Source organism: Zonotrichia albicollis, chromosome Z (assembly GCF_047830755.1).
Source record: "Zonotrichia albicollis isolate bZonAlb1 chromosome Z, bZonAlb1.hap1, whole genome shotgun sequence".
NCBI classification, from domain to species: Eukaryota; Metazoa; Chordata; class Aves; order Passeriformes; family Passerellidae; genus Zonotrichia; species Zonotrichia albicollis.
The window spans coordinates 17,812,799-17,838,296 of record NC_133860.1 but is presented as its reverse complement, the minus strand read 5'-3'; the positions used below and the strand labels follow the sequence as shown (position 1 = coordinate 17,838,296).

Below are 25,498 nucleotides of genomic sequence, written 5' to 3'. Positions count from 1 at the left end.
TTTTAGTAGAAAAAAATTGCTTTTCACAAGCTTTTAAGGGGGCATAGCACTAGTTTCACAGCACACACTTTCATAGCACAAAGTTTCATCTTGTCCATGTCCTTGAGTGGTTTCAAATATACATTGTTGTTTCTGTATTACATTCTCTAATCCTCTCAGCTCCCACAACAATTGGACATGATCAAGCAGGCAGAAGCATTAGATGGTAGGTGTAGTTCTTTTGAGTTCAAGAACACAGACAAGCCGATTTTTTTTTTTTTTCAGAATCAGGCTTTGCTGGATCAGAATATGTTACAGGATCTAATGCAGAATAGCTGAAATTTAGATTGCATCAGTTGTTTCTTAATTTGATTTTGTTAAGCCATAACAAATCTAAAATGGAAAAAAAATACTAAATCTCTTCTTAAGCTATAGGGGCCACTTTGAATCTCAAAGAATTATCTACTTGTAACAGTTCTTGAAGTTTTGAGTTACATTCAGAAAAATACACACTAAATCTCCAAAGACTGTGAGTTTTCTTAGAGGTTTTCTCAAAAGATCTCTGGAGAGAGCAGTACTGACTGCATTTGCTTCTGCCTGGTTATATCTTGAAGATGAAAGAGGAAACGAAATCACATGGAGTTAACAGGCCAAAAATTGTCATGAAAGTAAATGAAGGCGGGAAGGAGGTAATCATTAGGTCACACTGTGGCTTCGAGCCCTTTGTACATAAAGCCTGGTTAGGTAGAAACCAGTAGGTAGCAAGTGGTGAGTAATGAAAATAGTGTTTACAGAGAGGAGACTATCGCTGACTCAGAGCTGCTGAGACAACGAGCAGCATCCAGGATAGGAACACCCTTTCAGTGCTGAGCATGATTCTCCCCCAGATGAGTTATCAGGGATGGTGGCAAGGACTGTATGGTAGGCATCCATAGAAGGAAGCAGGGCACAGGCTGACAACTGACGTGGCATATTCTTTGTGCTGATTGACAGGGACCAAGCCACAACACTGCACTTCAGCCAGGAGATCTGGAGTCAAAGAAGGTTTCTGAAATCAGTGGAGACTGCCTGAGAACAGACTGTGGTAAAATCAGTTACTTCTGCCCTTTCTCTGGATGATACAGATTATCTTGAGTAACTTGATTAAATGCATGAAATGTTTTAGCCTCAAATGTGCATCTGGTACTGCATGTTCTGATTTTTTCCTTTCGTCCTTGAACTCTGGGATTGCCAATAAATTGGGATTTGCTTACATAATAGGAACTGGGGTATGCGGAGTTGTTGGATAGAGCCCTACTGTGAGTACCCCATCAGAAGCTTCAGCAGTGGGTTAGCTACTGCTGACATAAAATCCATATTAGCCTAGAGTTACAAAATATTTCAGTATCATGCTATTACCAAAAATTTATGTAATCTTAGAACTGAGTTTTAAATGCAGCCTTATCCCAAGAAAATTATTTTCCAGTGTTTGAAGTTAAACTGTACAGGTTTATTACAGGTACATTATTTATTTATTTATTATTATTATTTATTGCAGGTACATTATTTAAGTATTGGAATAAACAACCTAAATGTTAGTAAGTGTCCACTCTGTTTTCTGTTTAATGAAAGAAGCACAGAGTTGAAAGGAAATACTTCGGTAGAAGCTCTTGCAAAAGCACTTCAGACTTTGTTAAGAAGCAGATTTAGGATCAAATCCACTTAAAAATTATTTGCAACTAAATTTTATTCAATATATTAAAGCTCCCTGTGGCTTTGAACGGGGTGTATTATTTTGCTATTTTATTGTTTGTTGTTTTTCTTTCGCTTAAACACAGTACTAAGTCTGTATATGTAGGCAATTTCTTTTTAAGTATTTTCCTCAGGTTTATGTAATGAAGCCGAACAAACAGAGTCTGAAAGACCATCTGAAAACTTTGTATTTCTTTATAAACCAGTATCACCAGAAAAAAAGCTTTTTTTTAATAATAATCTATTCTCAAAAAAGCAGTGTATTTGCTTGCCATTTTCATTTTGATGTAAATGTGTGTAACTTAGTGGGTTTTGTGAGAATTTTGTTCCTTGAACAGAAGAAACAAACGTGAGTATATAACTTGAAACTATATGTGAGAAGTCAGATATTTCATTTTTTTAAAAAAACACCAAACATTTGCTATTAAAATTGCAGAAGATTTTTGATGGAGCTGAAATGAAGAATTGATAAACATCCAGGCTAAAACCAGCTTTTGTAAGACAATACTAGATATGAGAACCACAAAACCAAGAGTCTTTTAGCTGCAGTGACAGAAATCCAGGCTGCTAATGCAAAATATACTGCCTACAGATCTTAGAACAGTGACGCAAATTGCTAACACACAGCAACACACAGTTGAGGGTTTCAACATTGCTTTTCATTTCATAAATGTAGATATTTGTGGTTTTGCACAAGAGTTCTTTCCACAGATGATTTGGTGAGCTCCCAAGTCACCTACCAATGTTGGGTAATGGGGGATCTCCATCACATAATTGTGTGGAAAGGATGTAAGAAAACAGAGCATGTAATGATGAAATCTCTTCTCAGATATTACAAGATGATGGAAGAATGTTGTGTACATAAAATCTATATTAAAGGAGATGTTGGAAGAAAATTATGCAGACAGCTTTGTACTGGCCAGACTAATTTAGACTATATGGGAGACTTCAGAATGGCTCTGAGCGGAATGAAATGTTGAAGTTATTTGAGCTAGATTGACTGATACCTGTCAATATACAAGTGCAGAAAATCTTATCCACCTTCAGTAAAACACCTTTTCTTAACAGATTTGAAACTACAAGATTAAGAAATGGTGTTTAGAAAATAATTTTTAAGACTCTACCTCAGTAGATAATAACACCAGGAGTGAAAGGCAAGCTCTTATGTAGGAGAGGGTTAGCTCTGAAATTCCTAAGGATGAGTGTTGGATCTGAATCTTCAATACTTGTTTAAATCAATGACTGAGATTGGACTAATAACAAAAATTACTCTTTCAGCCAGCAGCTCATTAGTTGGAAACACAGACAAATTGCTTTGACAAGCACAAGTCTAGGAGTGTTGGCCTGATGTAGCTGATTACTTCTAGTGGAATTAGAGAAGTGTTAATGATGTTATTCAGAGTTCTAGTGAAGATGTCAAAGTAATTTGTGAAGTTCTACTTGCTCTCATTCAAGGAACACGGATTAAAATTTGATCAGGTGCAAAGAAAACTTCTATTCTTAGTATTCTATTACCTTTTCTTAAAGAAGATATCACAAAAATAAATCTTTTTAGTCTAACAAAAAAACATAAGAAGGAATAAAGTCATAGAATGGTCAGTGTGGGAAATGACCATTTTACTTCACCAAGCTCCAATCCTCTATACCATGTGCAGGGATCTCAAAGCTCCATCCATCCAGTTGTCTGCCATCTGTGAAGTGGGTATTGTATCACTCCGTAACATGTTACAGAGTGCAGAAAGACTTCCAGGTGGAGGCTGTCCTGGGAAGAAATGAAAATGTAATACTCTGATCTGAATAATAAACAAGCAGATATAAAACAGAGAATAAACTTTAGGAAGAAATTGGAAGACTATTATTTTCCCTTAAAGCAATTAGAGATCAGATCACTTTCCAATAACAACACAGTCAGAGCCAAAGAAGTATCTACTTTAAAAATAATCTTGAGTAGCTAATTAAGAGGCTTATGCATTATGGCTATTCATAATAGCAGGTGATTTGGCTGATTTGGGTGGTTTTGTCCAGCAACTGCTCCCAGTTGTTGTCCCTGTGAGGATGAATCTATAGAGTAGGCTGTGGATGACAAGTCGCAGATATTACAAATCTACCTTAACTCAAAAAAATTTTTTGAAGTCTGAACTGTGATACCAGTGTCAGCTCTTTGGAGTTGTGTGGTTATTATTTTGGTTGCCTCAGCACATACTTTCATTGCAGGTCTCAGCAGTGGTCAGAGTTGATTCCTGTATGCAGGAGTGTTAGAGTGTTAGGAGTGTTATTTTCTCACTTTAGAACCTTTGACTTATCAGGGAAGAATATGAAAGGGTGAACTGTGGTTTTTTGAAACTAGGGTGCTGCCTGTTGTGGGAAGAAAATCCTTTGTGGCAGCTGGGGAGGCTGTGTTTCCCTCGAGCACTGCCTGCTGCTGCAGTGACTGGGCAACACCTGCAGGACAGGTCTGGCCAGTGTTCCTGATGCTTTCTCGACTGCATTTACCGACGTGTGCAAGTGAGGGGTAAGTCCTTGGGATAAAAACTGAAGAAAGGGGAAAGGACAGGGGTATAATGACACCTTTCAAATGTCTTTTCATAGTTACCATCACCCACGTTAGTGATAACTGTTACTGAGTTTCTAAAGCCCTGTTTTGTCGATGTCTTGCTCAGGTCAGTACAGGTTACCACGCTGATAAGTGGGGAAATTGCCTTGAACTTGCACTTTCCTTTTTATGCGCTATTACTTTTCTTCCATGTGCTAACCTCTGCTAAATGTTTTGGGAGCTTTGCTTAGAGAATGCACCTGTCTAACTGCCAAAATAAATAGAGGGTTATGAAGAAGAAATGTTAGATATGTTTCTATAGCCCAGGTCTGTACAATGGAGATAGGCTTTTAACATCATTATCTTAGTTTCTTGCCCCATTTTTTTTAAATGGGGTATGCAGTAACATTCCTGACCATGTTGAAAACTGTGGAAATTTGCAGTGTGCACTCAAGGGGGAGTACATTTTATCCTCCAGTGATTACATAAACACTTCTGGGGTTTACACACTTCCCACAGAACTCTTGGATGCCTTGTGTAATAAAGAAAAATGTGTAAGCATTAATCATCCAACATAGCAATATCCAATAGTTTAGTGGGGCAGGTAGCTTGCCTGGCTTCTGGAGAGTGCTGTTTGACATTTCTTTTGGCACTGGCAAGTTAAGGAAGGGTTGGGTTGGGTAACTTTCCCCACAGGAGCCCTCAGAGTGCTGTATTGGTAGCTGGAAAGGTGCTGGTGACACAGCAGTGTTTTGGCTACCACCAGGCACAGCATCGAGGCTACACCTCCCTCCTCCACAGGCTGTGCTCTGGGCACAGCAAAGAGCTTGGCAGGGAACGCAGACACTACAGCTGAACCAAGATAACAAAGGAGATATTCTACTGCTTGTAAATAAAACTAAGGCAAAGGAGAGGAGGAGGGAACAATAATTGTTTTCTGGAGTGACCTCTGTGTGTAGTAAGGGCCAGCTTCCTAGACTGTAGCTGGACATAACCTGCTGATGGGAAATAGAGAATTAATCTGTTTGTTTTCCCTTGCTTCTCTGTGTAGACTTCTCTTTTGCTTTCCTAAACTACCAAAGCTAATGGCTTATATAAGTAGGCAGCCTGGTGAGAACCAATACATTTATGTATTCTATTTGAGAAGCTGAGTTACTTTTTCTGTGTTCTCTGCTGTCTCCATTCATAAACCCTGAGAGAAACACACAGTTTTAATTTACAGTGATCAGTCATATAACTGGCTGGGTTTAACCCTGTGACTGAGTGCAGCTAGCAAATGCTTTTGTGAAAGGGGAGGTCCTGTTCACCCACTCCCTCCATTTCTTTATTCCTACCTACCCGTGAGCACTACCACTTTTGCACCATCTTTGGTGCTCACTGTACCACTTTTGAAGTTGATTTAACTTGTTAGCCTGATAGAAGGCCTTTACCAAGGTAGCTTGTCAATGTGGATCTCAGCTGGCACATTGAGAAGTGGGAACACATGTCCAGGAGCAAGGCATGTGAGGGAAGTAAAACCCTCCACTTAATAACAGAAGTATCATTTAATAAACAATATGATAACATAAAAGCATTGATCCACTCTTCCACATGGTCAAAATGTCCCAGCTGTGGTCTCAAACACAAAATATGCTGCCCAGCAAGGTACTAGGTGGAGACAAAAGTTTGTCGTGGTGCCAGAGATATGTGTGTTCATAATTTGTGCCAGGGCACAGCCCACGGTGCCCATGCAAGCCTAGTGACAGTGACCAGGTTCAGCCATGAGTCCAGACAGACAGACAATCCATAGAAATGAGGCTTGCCAGGGATTAAGCTGAGAGTTCAGGCTGAAGGGTCAGGGTCCAGATTAGTGGGGCACCTGGCCCAGCACAGGCATGGCAGCAGCACAGCTCAGGTGGGGTCAGAATGGGGCCTTGGTTTCTAAGCCATGGCAGAGAGATATGGGACAGCCCACCCTGGATACTTCTTGGCAGGCCTTTCTGGAAGGGCTGTTTTCAAAGCTAGGCCCTTACCCCACTGCTGAAGCTGAGCCTGTGCTCAGGCACCCAACACTGCAGCTAGGGGGAAGGTAGAAGGGGAGTGCTCAGAAGTCTGGAAGCTTTCAAAGAACATGTTTTAGCTCAGAGTTAGAACAGCAGCATAGTAGGAGAAGTTTTGATGGGTCAGGGGACAGAGTTTGCAGTACATTTTATCCTCCAGTGTCTGACTTTTCTATTCTCCATACTGTAGAGAAGCAAATAGTACAGTAACTCTAAGCAATGTTTGCGTTCTCCAGAAACAAAAGGATGGTGTATTTGGAGAAAAACAGTCACCTACAGTTGAATTTGCCCACAGCATCTTTTATAGTAGCGCCTTCCAGACACAGTTAATAGAAAGCTCCCATAGTTGTGCATTCACAGTAGGCAGCCTTGTTCTTTGCCGTGTATCAGTCAAGAGTGGCAAAGCCAGACCATATGATCCAGGATCTCCCTTTCACATATTCATTAACCAGCCATAAACAAACACCACAGTATTTACGGGAGTTCACAAGGGACTGTGGTTCTCCTTCAGCTTCATAAAGCCTTTTTAAAAACCCACATGTATAAAACAAGAGAAAACTCTTATGACCCACCCCCACAAAGGAGAATAACCCTTGTTAATACATCCCTTGGGGCAGAGTGAATTATTGGTGTTTGTAAATTTATACATGTAGGGTTTTATGTTAGAACAATTTGGTTGCAGTTTAAAGTGGGGATGTAGCCTTTTGGTTATTATTATCTATAGTAATATGATAACATAAAAGCATAAAAATATCACTTAAACATATATGGAAGAGAAGGAAAAGGAAAGGGTAAGAGTAGAAGATCTCACCACTTGAAGATCTTGCGATGACTCTTGGCTGTTGGAATTTCCATATCTAAGTTGTTCACAATCTTGTCAAAGTGATGATTACAGACTGTATTTGTTGGGTGGTAGAGTAATCTCGGGAAAAATCCACAGAACACAAATCTACTGGGTTTATACCAGTTTGGGTTCAGGGGAGAATGCCCACCTCTGGGGTGAGGAGTTTCACATAGAATGATGTAATGTTGTGGATCATGGGGACACTCAGGGTATTTTTAACACCTTCTAAGATGTTACAGAACCTGTGATGTCAGTACAGATGAGTCCATCATGGCCCATCAGCAGACATTAATACCTTCAGGCTGCAGTGTCAGGCACTTCCTGGCAGGGGAGTTATCACAATTGAATTCCCTTCAGTGAGGACAAAGAGACAGAGCTCATCACAGGGGTTTGCCTTTCTGTGTCTCATTGGACAGCCAGCTGTAGCTGCAGATGGGCAGCACCCAGGATGGTTACCTTGCACATCAGCAGCCATCAGAATCCCAGTCTCTATTCCAGTATCATTCTGGACACCTTCTTCTCCTCAGAAGGAGGGGAAGGGCTGATTGGACAGTAGTATATCCCCTTTATCTTACATCAAGTCCAAATTCCAAGTAATGGATGTGGGGGGGTGGGCTTCAGTGGTCATCAGTGGTCACAGATGAACAGCTCCTTCTTTGCAGTCTGCTGAAGTGGGCAAAAGTCTATCAATAAGTTTAGCCATGTTTAAGCCATTAACTGTTTCAGTCTCTCAAAAATACATAGGTTTGAAAAACTCTGGTTCTTTCACTCAATTGGCATCTACATGACTATGACATGGTTAATGAATGATGCATTATTCATAATGATATTTCAAGAAAAATGTGGTCTAACACCAGCTTACATTTAAAATGTTCTGGCCTTTCAAAGGAATGTACTTGTCATCATAACATAGTGGAATTATTCTCTTAAGTAAATTGAAATAATATACTTGGTCTTTAGAAATGTCTCTGGGTGATCAGAGCTATCTGTTGACTTAATTTTTGCAGAGGATTTTCTAATATTTATTCTGCTTTAATGCATTAGAACTGTATTTGGTCCTCATTAAAAAAGGGCAAAGTTTTAAAATCCCACTGTCGTTACTTAGTAAATAATTATGCTGCTCTCTATCAGCAGTCTTGACCTGGTCTTAGAGAATATCCCTGATGTAATTCTTCCTTCATGCTGCCTGCCATCGCGAGTCAGTACAACTGATTCCAGAACAATGTTCTGTTCCAGTGTTCTGCAAGTCAGCCAAGGCTAGAAAGGGATGGGAGAAAAAAAAAAGTTGTACTTGAGTCATTCTTTTCAGTCTACATGTATAGGTTGATAAATCTTTTTTCACTACAATTAGAAAATACCTGATTTTTCTGCTACACAGGAATAAAATCAAAATGTATCTCTAAGCAAGACAAATTTTGGATGTTATAGAATTTTTTAAGTTTATAAACTATGCTTTTCATATTTAATCTTATTTAATAAGTAATACATACACTACATGTGTGTAGTTCAAAAGAATTCCCTTCTCACTTAGATCCAGTTTAAGATTATGTCAACTGCTAAAGATAGAGCAGTGAGACTAGATTGGTAGTGGCTGCTTCAAGTCTACCAGATATTTTAAATTAAATTTCAAACAGACCCATTTTTTGTAATGCTTCTAAGGATGAAAATATACTTGCTTTTTCAAATTCACTGTCGCTGTGCATGAGATTTGAATATATGGGCAAAGGTAATTTTTTTCTATTTTGGATTTTGTAAGATTACTGGAAGACTTAAATTTAGAAGACCTCCTGAATGTGGTGAAGATGTCTGTCTTCATTTCCATAGGAATACCTCTAATTAGAGGTATACTAGTCTCGGAGTGTTTTTCTGCAATTTTCTCTTTGTTCCTCTTCCCCTCGTATAAGTAAGAATCAGAGGAATTTGATCATCATCTCTCATTGTCTAACTCAATTCACCCCATTTTACAGTGGTAAAGTAACTTCTCACTTTGAAGTACAAAGTCTTTGATTTTGCTTTTGTCAATTAAAATCAAAGCCTCTTTGATAATCTTTAAATATCCATTCTAAACCAATTCAAAATACCTGTTGACCGCTGCCTCTAAATTGTTCCTCTGAAGTGAGAGTCAGATTTGACATGATCTTATCATGGTGATCACCACCTTTTTTGCCTGAATCATGAGCAAGTGTTCCAGCCACACCACCCAGGCTGCAAAAGGCAAAGGCAGGGACAGGGAGAATGAAGAAACATCTGCCATAGGAGATCAGATTCAAGGAAACCTGAAGGTGACCAAGTCCATGGGGCCTGATGAGATGTGTATGTGGGTCCTGAGGGAATCGGCAGATGAAGTGTCTCAGCCATTAGCCACTGTATTTGAGAAGTAGTGGCAGTTCTGTAAAGTTCCTACTGCCTGTAAAAAAAGAGAAACATAATGCAGAGGGGAAGAAAAAAGGAAGAATCTGGAAACTACAGGCTGGCCAGTCTCACCTCAGTGTCCAGCAAGATCATGGAGCTGATTCTCCTGAAAGTTGTGCTAAAGCATATGGATAATACAGAGGGGATTTGTGACAGCCAGCAAGGCTTCAGTAAGGGCAAGTCAACCTGACAAATTTGGTGGCCTTCTCCAGTGGGTTTATGATGCTGGTGGATAAGGGAAGAGTGACTGGCACAACATCCTTTGCCTGGAATTGTGCCTGGAAAGCATTTGACACTGTTCCCCACAACGTCCTTGTGAGGAACAGAACATGGATTTGGTGGATGGACCATTCAGTGGATAAAGAGCTGGCAGGATCAACTACTCAATATCCAAATGGAAACCAGTGACAAGTGGTGTCCCTAAGGGGTCAGTGTGGGGACAGCACTGTTCAACGTCTTTGTTGGTGACAGGGACAGAGGGATCGATGGCACCCTCAGCAGGTTCACTGATGACACTGAGCTGTGTGGTGTGGTCCCCTCTGGAGGGAAGGGAGCCATCCAGTGGGACTGGACAGGTTGGAGAGGTGGGACTGTGCAAACCACATGAACCAAGGCACTAATCCAGGTGCAGGACAAGGTCAGGTGCTGGGTCCTACACCCAGATTGGGGAAATGCCATGCACAAATACAGGCTGGGCATGAGCAGCCCCAGAGCAGCCGTGCCCAGAAGGGCTTGGGGTGCTGTGGGTGAGAGGCTGCACATGGCCCAGCCATGGCACTCCCAGCCCAGAGAGCCAAACATGTCCTGGGCTGCACCCAGAGCCCCGTGGGCAGCAGGGCAGGGAGGGGATTCTGCCCCTCTGCTCTGCTCTGCTGAGACCCACCTGGAGCACTACATCCAGCCCTGGGCTCCCAGCACAGCAGGGACAGGGACCGGCTGCAGCCAGCACAGAGGTGGCCATCTACATGTTTAGGGGGTTGGAGAACCACTCTCACAAAGACAAGCTGAAAGAATTGGAGTCTTTCAACTGGGAGAAAAGGCTCTGGAGTGAACCTGATAGTGCCTCTCAGTACCTAAAGGGGTTGTAAGAAAACTGGAGAGGGACTTTTCACAAGGGTTTGTAGTGACACAATAAGGAAGAATGGCTTCAAACTGAGAGAGTGCTGCTTTAGATTACATATGGAAAAAAATTCTTTGCTGTGAGGATGATGAAACACTGGCACAGGTTGCCCAGAGAAGCTGTGGATGCTCCATCCCTGGCAGTGTTCAAGGTCAGGTTGGATGGGGCTTTGAGTAACCTGGTCTGCTAGAAGGATATCCCTGCCCACGGCAGAGGGTTGGAACAGGATAATTTATAAGCAGGAGCAACATCTGCAGCTGTTCCTCTTTTCTGTGTGTAAGTATGATTGTTCCAGTTTTAAATTTCATTGGGTCACGAAAAGAAGGTGATGCATAGAGAACTGGTGAACAATGATCTGAGAAGAATGTGATGACTTTATGGAGACTGCAAAGCTTATGTCTGTGAAGTGCAACTATTATAGATAAGATTTTGTGAATTTACTGTGTGTATTCATGAAGCTTTAATGGACCTGTGAGAAGAACAGACCTGAAGACAATCAAGTGTCTTAACATCTTTCAACAAAGCCTTTGAGGGTTGTGCTTTCTCTATAACAATGCACTTCAAAGATTCTGCCAGAATGACACACTTGTGTAGTCAGGTCTTGGAATTAAGTAAGAAAAAAAAGAACTAAAGGAAAAAACCTTTTTTGGATTAAGGACAGAGAATGGTGTACTTGTCTGGTGGTGTTCTCATTGGAACAGTCTCAGGTCCTGAGGAGTTATCTGAGAGAAGTTGAGGCCATTGCTTGCTCTCAGGGAATGACGGGGCTTAGAGAAATGGCATGTGCAAATGGACTTTTTAGGATGAGGCAATCCAAGAACCATTGCTTACAGAACATGCAGATGCTGTCCCAGTGCTTAAGAGGAAGAGCTGAAGCCAGGGAAAGACCTAAATCAAGGAAAGAACATTTCCTTTAATTCAGTCTCCTATACTTGAGCACACCGGTTTTGTGTGCTAAATAGCATCTGCAGATAGACCATATCATTTTTCAGATGTTGGAGTGTTAATAATGGAGTATTAATTTGGGAAGGTGAAAGGTCCTTCTGGGCCTTATTTCATGCATTCTGAATTAACTATTCTGCCTTTTTAGAGATGTTTCTGGGTGTTGGTCCTGATCCAGAAGTCAGTTGGTATCATTTGACCACAAGATACTCATAAAAGGTTTGGAGCTATTTTACTATTGGCAAGCTCTGATCCTGTAAGTTTTCCTGTGGCAATCATGCTCAGTTTCATCCACTAACTCTGCATTTCTGTGATCACTGCTGTTCTAATATCACTCCTTTTTCCAACATTACCAGCTGAGCCAGAAATTTTATTAAGAAATATATAACTATAGGTGTTCTCTGGAAAAGTTCTGACAACATTGCGTCATACTCTGGTAACTTACAAGCTACTCAGAACAGTTAGTTATGTACTCCAACTTTGTTATATACTCCATGAAGCAGTGAGATTTACATATTTCTTATTTCAAGACTCAGGACTGGAGTCTTCCCAAAGGGTGTGATGCTATCTTATTCCCGTGCAGAGGTTTACAGTCAAGAAATGAATGTTCTGACCTTGATTCTTGCTGCCTGTGCTCAGCTCTGCTTTCATATGGAATGACTCCATATTCTGATGACAGCTTCTCACCATTTACCTGGTTGCACTGTCAGATCGTTTAAGGCCTACTGATATTATCCATAAAATCAACTTGATACAAGCCTGGATAAAATACTGGAAATCAGCTGAATGCTTTGCAGTCTGTGAAAGGACAGTAAAATGCAGTGGCCCTGCCTGTTTGTGTCTCCTGGCCCACATCTAAGCTGCTGGCCAAGCCAAAGACTAACTTTGGTTACAGAGCAGGAATCCATGAGGAAAAGATCATGCTTAATTTTTGCAGCACCATGACTGTTGTTGTCTTTTACATGGTCTTGAGACTCTAAATCTGCTCTTTTCACCCCTCGGAAATGCTTTTCATCTTCTTCCTCTTACCCATATTTTCATAGCTACAGACAGACAAGAGATAGAGCCAGACAGCCAGAACAGGCTTTACTGCCTTCACATCTCAAAAGCCAGAGGACATACTGGGTGTATGTCAAAGTGTCAGCAATCGGGGGTGGCCTCTGTGAGAAAAGGTATGGGACTGCCCTGTGCCAAACACAGCTGGCTCCACAGCAGACCCACTGCAGGACACCGCTGAGCCCTTCAGCCAAGCTGAGGGCACCTCTGTTAAAGCATATTTAAGAGAGGTTAAAACATTGCATGGCAGCATGAGGAGTCATGGAAAAAAAAGTGAGAAAACAGCAATGTGAGCACCAGCATGGGAGAAGGAGGGAGGAGGTGCTCTGGGCATCAGAGCAGGTGTTCTTTTGCATCTCGTGGGAGAGACCATGTTGGGGCACATACCCACAAAGCAGCCAGAGGAGAGACCTGCACTGACACAGGTTGGCTTTTCCGGACTGAACTGTGCTGGAGCAGTCCTTGAGGGACTGCAGCCCTAGGGAAGGACCTGTGCAGGAGCAGCAGAACAGTACATGAGAGCAGCACAGGAAGGAAGGAGAACAGAGATGAGCTAGTGCACACTGACCACAGTCCCCCATTCCCCAGTCCCCCCTGGTCTAACTTAGTGGTGGGGAGTAAAGTACTCCACAAGTGAAGGAGTGAAGTTGAGGCTGGGAAAAAAGATATGAGGAAGGAGGTATTATTTTAATCTTGTCTTTGGCTCTTCTCATCATCCAAATCTATTAAATTGGCAATAAATTAAACAAAATTATATTAAATTAATTTACCCATATTTTATCTATTTTGCCTGAGATGGTAATTGGTGGGTGATTGCTCTCTCTTTTTCTCATCTTACCAGTTTTCAAATTTTGCCTCCTGTCTTGTTGAAGAGGGGCATAAGAGTGGATGTCTGGTTGTTTGGCAACCAACCAAGATCTCCCATCTCATTTTTAAAGGAGGATTTTTCATTGGTTTGATGTCAGTCTTTTTATGATTATCAAAAGACCTTTAGCAAAATACCTTAATTTCTGTGTGAAAGAAAATTCTCTGCTTAAGATGTAGTCTAATGGGGCACACAGGACATTTGGCTGTATCTGAACGAGATTTTACTCCAATAGCTTGTGGCAGCAGGGCTTTCTTTTTTTTTTTTTTTTTTTTGGTATATTTTTCTTCTTTCCCCTTTTTTATTGCTGCCCAGACTTTTCCTATTAGTGGGGATTTTTTTCTGTCAAGATGAAATGAGCAGCTTCTATAATAGCTGGCAAGTCATTAGAGACCCAATGACATCCGTATTTCCCCTTTTCAGTCCTTATGCTATGTAATCCAGTCCTACTGCCCTGCATCTTCCTTTGCTGTTTCTAGCACAAACAATTGGTGCTGCCCTGTCTTCCATAGGGCCTGCCTTTAATGCAGCTCGTGATGCATTGTCTGAAAGCCAGGACTCCCTTTCCCAGGCAGTATAATAGTAGTGTTTGAGTGAAGAGTTTATGCTTACAGCATGGTATGCCTTACAAGAAAAGATGGCATGATACGACAGGGTTCCTGGCCTCCATCTGAAACAATTCTTTGGAGAAAGCACAGGGCAAAGCTGCCAGTCCTTGTTGTTCCAACTGGCATCCTCCACTTGGCCAGAGCATCTCTGACAGCCTTGCATGTGCCTGCTTGCTAGAACACGTGTTTTTCCATAGTGTCTCAAAACACATTCAGGAAGACTTGCAGTTGAGATTTCCCTGTAAGAGCATGACTAGGCATGGTGCTAGCACTGATCAGGTGCTCAGGAACCACTGACTCAGGAGGGTGCCCCATCCTTTCTGGCATCCTCAAGGGTGCCTTCCTTCCAGAGCTATAATCTATCTCACTGTCTTGAATCTTTGCCCTTCATATTAGCTGATAATGAAACAGGCTCCCTGCAGTTCTGCTTCTTTTCATGGCTAAAGTTTGTCAGACTGATTGTTCCAGAGGTAGAGGGATTTCTTTGTGTGTGAGGCAAAGATGGGTAGGAGCCAGTAAGCTCAGTGGCATTAATGTGCCTTGCCAGAAGGAGGAAGGAGTGTCCCAGCTGGATGGATTTAGCTGGTAATTGTACCTCACTGTTTTTGAATTACAAATCTAGGTGAGTTGATATCTATGGAAGATTTATTTGAAACACAGTAAAAGTATACCAGGAGCTGAGTGAATAGAAGCTTTGCCTCTGCCTCCTGGTGACATATTTACAGACCTTCTTGTATTCTCCATCACAATGCAGTGATAAATTTGTGCATGTTATAGGCTTAAGGACATTAACTAGAGTTCTTCCTCTCCATTCCTCTTCCAGTTGTCTCTGTATTGATATTTGTAACACTTATAGTCTCTTTACTTCAGTTTTGCACTTTTACCTAGTCCATTTATGGACTATAGGCACAAATGTCCACATAGAAGGTAGCATTTTCAAAACTTGAACCTATCTGCACAGAAGTCTTAAATAAAATAAGGCAGGTGCTGTAATCCAGCTGGATTCATGTTGTCTTTGTCTCCAGCCCCAAAATGACGTATTGCAGCATTGTGCAGGGGGATGATGCTGTGGAAAGTGTAGTAAGCATTGGGCACTCAAGAGGTTTTACTGATGGTGCTCTCAGAGTGTGTTGAACATGCAGAAGCTTGCCTCTCTTCTCCATATGAGTGCCAGAAACCCTCTGGTACTTCAGATGCAGAAAAAGACTGGGCATCCTCCCATTACAGAATTTCTTCTCTTGTTGGCAGTACAAAATGTTCCCTTTTTACATAATTATGAAACTTTGTAGTGTTTATACATAAGCAAAGAATTACACCCTTTTTGACAATGAGCAGCAGGCCTATCCACTCTATAGATTGTTTTACTGCTTTTCTTTCTTCTCCTTTTTTCTTAAATCAAAACCTTATCCAGTCCCTCAGTAAGCTTCCATTTTAGCCTGACAGACTTAGTTCATTAATCTTCCTGCTGTGGTCTGGAAAATATCCCCAGACTGATTCCCAGATGTTTTGTTCACTTTTGTATCCAAAATGTGCACCCATTTGGTGAATCTAAAATATTAACCCAATCATGGGTACTTTCTATTTGCAGTGACCTTACAAACTGCATGTTTTTGAGATCACTTTCAAACTCAATGCATAAATAGCTTCACTAAATGATGAAATTTACCAATTTGAATTGTCCCAATTTGTCTGCTAAATTTATCCATCACCACCACTAACACCACACAAACACATACTGGTTTCATTTTCATATTAGTTTGTGTCTCTGCAGGGAGGATAAGGGGTAATTAGCTTGTCTTGGAGGACCAAAACTACTTTAATGAACACTCATGTGTTTGCTGAGGAGGTCCTCTGGTGGAAGACCAAGCCCCCATTTTGAAATTCTCTCGAGCTTTCATTCAGAGAGGAATAATTTTCCTATGGGCAACACATGGTCTGCAAAATATCTTCACACTGTGATGTGGTCCAGAGACACTTACTTAGTACTGAAGTAGAAAGTCTAGTGTTTGTCCATGATCTAGAAATATGCTGTTTTGGCAACTGGACCCCAAGAAATGCTGGTATCATGTTAAAGGTAAACACTCTCTTATTTTAAAATTCTTCACTCTTGTTTATGCTGTTTATCACTTTGATTTACTTCCCTACTCCTTCAGAACAATGGAAAATATTTTGGAATGCTTTAAAATATCCTTGTATTTTCCATCACAGCACCTGTGTCTGGTTAATGGCTTTTAGAAACCTGTATGTTCTAAGTAACGTGTAAATGATATATGATATGTAATTTCATCTTTTTAGTTGCTGTAGCAACATCACACTAAACTATGCATTAGTCAGTAGTCCAGACCAGCAAATGTCTTGTTTCTAAAGGGTGGCTTGTGAAGACTACTAGAAATGAATGCTAATAGTCTTGATATAGTCAATGATAATTGACTATATAAGCAATTCCAGCAGAAGGACGTGCACGCGACAAAGCATTACATTGAATAGGTTTAGAACTGAATCTGTTTGCAGAGCTTAAATCTTAAGCTTAAATCTTAAATCTTACAAACATCTTTGCCTCCTCTTTTCATGCATGTACATATAGCAGTTCTATATACATGCAGTGAAAAAATCCCATGCTTCAAAGGCAGGTAAATAAAGCCCAGAGTTCTTTGTGATGACCTGTGTATCTCTGTCCTATAGCTGAAATACACAGTTATATGATGTCACTGTGTTTTCATGTGGGCTTTCTGTTCCTGTGTACAGTATGGTGGCATGATCAGGTCTGCCGTAGGCAGAGGTGAAAGGAGAACAGTGCAGCAGACAAATAAGTACCTCAGATCTTTCAGAGGAGTGAATTATTGATGCTGTGGTTACTTGCTGTTTTCCGCTAGAGGAATAGATTATTGCTTTCCTCATTCCCTTCCCCAGGATAAACTTTGAGCCATTTTTCTTTGTTTGCTAATCTTCTGCACCTTGCTATTTACCTTTGTTTGGGTTAGTTTTCCCCCCATTTCTCATAATTCCTTTTTATGCCTGACTTTGCAACCTCTGTCCTTATTCATGCATCAGACCAGGCTTGTATTCTTCTAGACTGGATCATTGTACCATTATTAAATATTTCATCATATCAGAATAACTGCACCTTACTATTCTATATAAAATTATAGTTATACAGAAAAAGAGATGCAAAAACTTAAATAAATGTAAAAAATTAATGCTTCACCTAAACAAGCCCTGCAAAATGTGCAGGTAGACCAAGAAAATATCTAAGTAAGCCTGAGATGCTTCAGTACTGCAGACTTGCAAAGTCAGGACAGTGTGCTGCCTGTTGTCACCAATGGCTATAGTGTGTTTACAAACCCACAGGGCTACAGTAGAAGACAGCTATACCATTGGAGAAAAATGGAATTGAATTTGAGGTGCAATTTGATCCTAGACCACATGCGCTGTGATGTAAAATATCTGTAAACACAAATAAAGAAATAGGAACCCTAACATTAAATCAATATGTGGAAACCAGTTGCTGATAATTTGAACTGGCATGAGTTGTCCAGTTTATTTGTCAAGTAAACTCAAGATAGCTATGGCAATTATTCAAAGTGTGGCCAGTCTTGAAAGCAAAGTATTGAAGCTGTTGTTCCCTTGGTAAACCATTACACAAATAATTGCTCAATAGTTAACTTTTGTGAGCTACCATTCTTCAGAATGAAAAAGAGGTTGATGATTTGTAAAGAACTTTGTTAGCTTAAAATCTTGCTTGAAATGCCATTCTAATTAGCAAATACTTAACAGTTTTCTTTTCAAGGATGATATTGAATGTGTTATTATGTGTGCAGTTTTCACATGGTTTCTCTCATAATTTGAAAGTCATTTTCTTGCATCACATTTTTGCTCTTGTCTGAAGATGTATTGCTACTTATTATGCTAGAATCATTCCAATTAATGTTGGCATAAGTGGCAGTGAGATCAGAGGGATATCCTTGATCTTTTATCAAACTGTAATTTTGGTTTTCTTTAATTGTGTGAGGTTTTCAGGCATTCTGTTTCATTGAAAGCTGTTAATTTGACTTTTATGGGGCTTTCATATTTTGCCCAATGAAGTAGAAAACTACTGTGTAGCAGTCAGGTGTCAGATGTGTATCTTCTGCTAATGCAAAATTCAGTGAGATTTGTCTGTATATACTGAATATGGAAAATGCAGAACAGAATAATTACTGCGTCCATGGGGTTGCTATAGAAGGTAAAATAAATATTTAACTTAGATGATGCTTGTCAGATTTTTATTACTGACCATGATTAGGGATAAGATAATGATTTGAGAAAGTGCAGTAATTTACAAAAGAGGGATGTGTATGATTTTTTTTTCTGCAACATAATAGTGTTAAGGGATTGATTAAAAACAAAGTTCATTATTGCTCATTCTTTATGTGATAATTACAAAGTTTAGTTGGCTCAATTGCCTGTGGTTGCCAACCACCAGTTTCATTTCTGTATCTTTCTTTCAATGGAAAAATCATGGGCTTTCACAGACCCTGAAAGATTGAGCTGAAACACAAATAAATCAAATCAAGGCTTTGCACTATACAGGGGAAAACATGAAGGCACCAATGTCTTTTGTTTTGCAATGAATTTTATTTGTGATTCAAAGCTGGAGATCTTTTTCAGAATTCATGGAAAATTTTAGTACTGAATTTGGTATTCAGCATTAAGAATGGACTCTGGCAATGTCATGGAAGGAGTAAATCTGTAATTAATAGAGTTTCTGAAGAAAATAAATGTGTGTTCACTGTGTATTTTCCTGGTAGTTTGTTTTTCCAGTTCAATTTAGGGTTGCCATTTTTCATTGTCACTAACACTGATTTTGACAGAAATAGTTGCTGCAGACACTTTTGCAGGTTATATACATAGTCTTACAGGTTGCTCAGGCTTCTTGCGGTGTGACTTTTTAGAATGTGTCTGAGCTCCAGTTGGTGCACCCACATCTCTTGTGTAATAGAACTTCAAATCCAGTCCTTATTTTGTCATATGGATTGTATTGTAAAGAGAGTGGATAAGACAGGCCTTATCAAAATTAAAATTTTTCTCCTTCAAATATACATCTAAGATCAGATATTCCAATCTTGCCTCACACTACTCTTAATTATAAGTAGTTTAGATAAGATCCATATTTTTCCTGGTAGTCTCATTATTAGGTATCAGTGCAATCAAGCAGAATAGAAGCAGATGACTTTTTAAATAATGACCTGGAATGTCTAGAAAGACTGGCTCTATTCAGCATGCTGAAAACATGGCTAGTTCATACCAACAATATAGCTCCTCTTTTCCCAGTTACAAAATACATTCATTATTTAGGAGTGCTCCTGACCCCAAGTAATTTTTATTGTGTCCTTGAGATTTGCAGATCAATCACTGGGACCTGTATCATAGAATCACAGAATCCCTGAGATTGGAAAAGACCTCCAGCATCAGCAAGTCCAACAATATATAAAAGTGTAGCAATAATAGAGCATGAATCTCCTCTCACATACCAGTCTCCAGCTCTTTCTTTGGCAGCCCCAGCTGCCTCACAAGCTGGAGACCTTCTTCCTTCTGGACAGCCTTAACAGCAGGAGCTGCAGGAGAGATTTAATCTGTACCCACCTGCTGAGCCTCTGTTCCCTTCCCTTGCTGCAGCTTTTCCTCCCACATGAACAACCTGTAACACAGTGGAATAAAATCAATATTTGGGATCTAAAGTTGGCAGCATTTTTGGACAAGTGGAAACAAACCTAATTAATATCTCTTCCTCTTCAAGACTGTATAAGATATGCTTTCTCAGGCAACAAAAGCTCTTTGTTTCATCATTATATTCAGTGAAGTAGTTGTTATAGGAAGTAGCTGTTACTTAATTGAAGCACAGTTACGTATCTCTCTGTGTTGGTATATAGATAAATATATCTTCATCTAAGATCAGCTATCCTGATCTTGCATCACAGCACACTTAATAATAAGAAGCTTAGATAAGATCCATATTTTTCCTGATAGTCTCATTAATAAGAGTATCAGCATATTCAAGCAGAATAGATGACAAATTTTTGAATAATGACCTGGAATGTCTTGAATCATACATATCCTATGTACGTACATATCCATACACACATATTGGGTGAGTCCTATTTCATCCCTTATTTATACTCCTCTTTAAATAAAACCATGGTTAACAGGATCCTGTTATTTCCAAGGGTTTTAGGAAGGTGAGGTACCCAGTGACTTGAGTACTTTGTCTCTAATGATGCTGCTTTTATTTAAAAGTAACCTTTTTTTTTTCTCTTAGCAGCTTGCCCATGTTTTTGTTCATATTTTCTGTGTGCCAGCTCTCTGTAGGAAAGAAGAATGCTTGAAATTTCATGTTATAAAAAGTGATATGAAATATCAAGTTTTTGTTTGGCAAACATCAAGATTCAGAGCTGAAAGAGTTCCTGCACAGAGACAGTATTGTTCTGCATAATCTTCAGTGATTTTTTGAGAAAAAATAGATTAAACTGAATGGATCAATGCATTTGCGACCTAATCTCGTATTGGTTGCATAAAACCTAAAGCAAATCTTGAAAATTTAAAAACAACAATTATTATGTCTACATGTGATATTGTAGACAGAACATTTTTCAGCTCTGTTCTTTAGGCGACAGTCTTCTTTTCTGTTGTGCAAAGATCTGAAGTTTGCTTCTGCAGCACAGAATTCTCTGCTGCTGAGATTTACTTTTTCATATCATTTTTTTAGGCTACCATCAACCTCAGCTCTTAGTGTCAAGTATACTTTTTTATCTACATCTGCCTTCTACATGTCTTCTCTTGCTTTTTTCTCCCATAGCTTCCTTACTTTGATCTGCTGTTTTGCTTTCATAATTGTGTGTGTTTACATGATCTGTTTGAGCCAGTAAGGCATTGGATAACCAAGACAAGCTGGTGTTTTTTTCTCATTCTTACCTCTTTGATGCACATTATCCTGTGATGGAGCAAGGCTGCTTGCTGTCCTATAAAGCAGCTAGGATTGGTGAGACCAGGCAGACAAATGCTTTGTGACTGAACAGGGTTTTGGTTCTTTACAGTCACAGAGTTAAAGAAAATACTTTATTACCTCATGGCCGCAGAATTTATTGCAAATTTGCTTTACCCTACTGATGTACATATATCTGAGGGCTTCCTTTCCTGGATGTGTAAATCATTAACTGAAGTCTGTGTGGTCAGTAGTCAGCTAATTGTTTAAGTAAATAGTGCTTACTTTTATCTAGGGCATATGGATACAGCAAAGCATAAAACTTTTGAAGGTTCAAATTCAGCAATGCCTCCTTTCTAATTTCAAAAATTAGACCTAAAATTTTATATTTTATGCACACAGTAATGGTTTGAAATATAAAGACTCCTTTTCCTTACAGAAAAATCCAGCTACTGAAAACAGCTCCTGCATGGAGTCTGCTTAAACTAATCTTCTCTTTCTGCTTCCTCCTCTTCTTCTGCAGTCAGTGCACTCAGGCTCTTCATTTCTTTGTAGAACATTTAAGCACCTTTTCCTAACCCTTGAGGGCTGTTCAGCTCTGCTGCAGTTACCCAGAAAACCCATCCCTAACCTGTGGCTCTGCTCTTTTGTAGTATACTGTGTCAAGATCATTGTTCCTGTTCTTCTATCAAATACATTTAGGTCAATATAGACTTTGTCTTTCACTTCTTTCCACAGCATAAAAAAAACGTTTAAGGGACAAGTTAATACTTCATCTCACTGGGACAGGCAGTGAAGGCTTAAATTAATAATCTGAGGTTTGTGATATGCAGGTTTGTTTCTTTTGTAGAGGTTTTTGTGAAACACTCAGTGTCATTGTTGGCTTCCAAGAGTACTTTCATCAACAGTTATTTCTTCTACAAGTTCTTCCAAACTCCTTTTTAGTTTGTGATTTTCTACTTGATCCCTCTTGGTTTTTAAGGTGTTTAGCTAGAGGAATGCATCTCAACCTGGAGTTTGAAAAATAAAGTGTAAAAATGCAACATTATAAAAAGTATTTTTGTTAGCAACTCATTTAAGAATAGTATGGGGTGCAAAAACAGCTTGCATGATCCTTAAAAACCTAACTTTACATCATCTTGCAAAAGGTAGTAAATTTTTTTTTTAAGGAAAGGTTATGGTTTTACTTTATCTTTCTTTTTTTAAACAGGAAAAATACATACAGTATTAAAATTAAAAAAATACGTATAGTTATAAGAGCTGGGACAGGTGAATTAACCTTCCAAGTTTTCTTTTCCACTGTATTCAATGTATTTCACTCACTGTACTATTACAGAAGATTGAAATAATGGTAATTTTTGTACAGTTGATGAGATGTGAGAGAAGCTGTGAAGCTTTTGTGAAATTTGGCAGGAAAATAGTAAGCTGTATTGACATTTTTTATTTTTGTATTGGAATTACCTCTGTGGAGTTGAAATCAGCTGTTTACTAAAAGAGAGGTACATTTTCTCCACTTATTTGTATAAAAAGTTCTTTATTTATCTGAATAAGGGAAAGCTTCTGAAAAATTAGACCAGCTGATGCAATAAGTGCCTTTTTAGAAGATATAGCAAAGGAAAATGCAACAAGAGAATAGAAAGAATAAGTACAAAGTTACTGACATTCAAAAATAGGGAAGGTAAATATTTCAGGAGAGGAATCCCAGGAGATCTTATTGGTCTATTTATTGTGATGAAGGGGACACTCTAAGAATTGGTATTCAGGTTTTCATTTCAGTTGTTTATACACAAAACTAGGGAGACTAATATTTTTATCTTCAAATCAGTTTAATCACTAAAGATACTACTGGAACTCTGCTGCATTATAATATTAGAAATTTTCTAAGCCTTTTTCCAGAGGTACTGCATATAAACAGCATAGTTTTATTTTAAAATAAAGATCTTACTTTTCCCATGTTCTAGAATGCATTCTGAGTCAGAGTGGAAATTATTTAGTGTTTCCCAAGTATCCACAAAGTACTTACATATTCATGTTGTGTGAGGAAGAAGGCATTGCACTCCCCATACAACACAAAAACAACATCAGTGATACTCGCAAAGTTTGTGCCTTGCATAACCAAAAACAAAAAAAAGGAAAAAAAAGTGGGAAAACATATGAGAATTTCAAAACCTTGCTGTATTTCCTGTTGCTGAGTAAGGGCAAGGTGGTGTCTTTTCTCTGTATATCAATCTTGATTTTACCCATCCTTGAGGAAATAACATCCACCTCTTGCCACCATGAAGAGAATTATGGATGTTTTCACAGGGCCTTGGGGAGATATCTCCAGCCTTACGGGCTAAGAATAATGAACTGATAATTTGTTATGGGCATAACTGCATTCATTTGAGAAGCTGAAAAGCTGAACCGTTGTTTTCAGTGATGTTATTAAACATGCAAACAGTCTCTAACAGGCCAGGAGGCCATGTTGCACCTCCCCTAACAGGAGACAGCGACATTAACAGGAACACACTAGGGTTGGGAACATGCAGCTCTCATGAAAATGACAGAGAAAAATGCATTTCCACCTGTGCTAATTTTTTTTTCATCTGTAATGACAGGCAGCTGCATCAGGCCAAGCTCTTCCTAGCCTTGCCGATTTCAGAATTACTTTTTCCCCTAGCACAAAATGTTCCTGAACTATTTCTTCTGCACACAAAGTTTGAATAGGTTTTGTTTTAGCAGTGGATTGTTGTAGTTTTTTACTGTTTGTTCTTGTGCAGTTTTTGGAATGTTCATCCCAAACTAGCTAGGGAAGGCTGATAATATTACAGCAGTCAAAATGTGTAATCCTGAGGCAGTAACAAATTCCCTGATTTAAAGGCTGTTTCATTATCAGCCATTTGCCCTGTGTGAGAGCCCACAGGCTGGCTCACTGTCTTTGCTGAACCCCTGGTACTGCCTTCCCTCCCTACTGAGACCACCAGCTTATGTGCTACTAAGTGGATTTCTAACTGCATCCATAGACAGACAGAAGGAAGTCGAATTTGAACAGAGGGAAGTCAAAATGCACAGTGTAACAAGGCAAATAATTCAGTGTCAATGTATGACTTGGTAATTGTCTCACACATAACTGGTTTTTTTAGTGTTTTCGTGGGGAGGGGTTAGATCTGTTTGCTGTCCTAGCTGACAGTTCTGTGGAAGCTGATTAATTATTTTTTAATTTAATAACACTTCTTCCAGAAAAATTAAACAAAATTATCATTTCAAGTTAAAACTGTTTTGAAGAAACAGCAGTAGCTCTTTAGAATGAATTTTCATTATCTATTTCAATGATTTTGTATCCTTTTATAGAAATACAGACATTCATTTTAGGTTGGTGCTGGCATACCCTTTTTCATGTAGGTCAAGTATTTTTTTCTTTTTTTCCTAGATTGTTCACACTTAGCCAAATGTGACTGAAGGAACTATCCTTTTCATTTCACACTTTTCATTTGCTTCCAAGATGGAGAAGGGGCAACAAACATCATAGAATTAATACGCAATTACTGCATCAGAAAGACAGCCTAAAATTCAGAAGAGTGTTCCAGGAAAGTAAAGGGTTTGGATTACAACCAGACAGTGACAATGGGACAGTAGAGCTATAAACAGAAGGGAAAAATAAAGGCCTCCATTTTGATGGCAGTACGCCAGTCAGGAACTGCAGGGAAGTCACTGGGAGGATGAGGGCAGGCTCTGCATGGTAGGCAACAGACAAGAGGCATGTTTTGAAACAGGAGAGGCTCTCATGGAGTATCAGGTACTGCTCATTCACCCTAAGGACAGCCAGTCTGTCCTTAGTGGTGGAATGCTAAGGAACATGCTGCCTCAGAGATGTTGTGCAGTACCCATCTTTGAGATTTTCCTGCTGTGAATAGATAAACCCAGAGCAACATGTTCTGGTCTCATGGGTAAGTGCCTTCAGCAGAGGATGGATTAGAGATCCTCCTGCTTGAATTATTCTTTTAGTTCTGTGGGTTTGTGCTGTTCTGCTAAACCCTAGTAAGTCCCACAAAATTTTGGTGGAACTACTGGGTGTTTCTGCTTTTGTTTTCAATTTTTAGTGCATTTTTTCACAATCTGCTTCCATACAAACAGAGTCCTTTTCTGTGTTCAGCATTTCCTGAATTAAATGATTCCTGTGTGCATGTCCCACACAATTATATCTGCTTTTATAATCCTTCATTAGCAGGGCTCTCAGTAAGAAGTAGTTTGTACATAGCTGATCTTTTCAGTCTTGGCAATAAGATTTACCTGTCATAGTGTAATTCAACACATGCAGGAGAATATATGGATGTCACGCTTCTTAACCTTACAGGTTTGTTTACTCAAACATTTAAGCTGCAAATGTTCACAGTATTCCATGGATTTCTAAACAAACATGTACTTGATTTTC

General features: G+C 39.5%; 1 protein-coding gene across 17 annotated transcripts in view; it reads left to right on the top strand.

Annotated features, from left to right (window-relative positions):
* PRLR (prolactin receptor) overlaps positions 1–25,498 on the top strand; it is a 152,458-nt gene that overhangs the window by 86,204 nt on the left and 40,756 nt on the right. For 9 of the 17 annotated variants that reach the window (XM_074533300.1, XM_026794591.2, XM_074533309.1 and 6 more), the window contains one exon: positions 973–1,063. The exons of 4 other annotated variants lie outside the window; for them this stretch is intronic. The gene's annotated coding sequence lies outside the window, so the exon portion shown is untranslated. Of the gene's footprint in view, positions 1–972; positions 1,064–4,057; positions 4,223–24,505; positions 25,014–25,498 lie in introns of those variants that run through there. 4 more of the 17 variants (XM_074533301.1, XM_026794590.2, XM_074533305.1 and 1 more) reach the window with 2 other exon arrangements.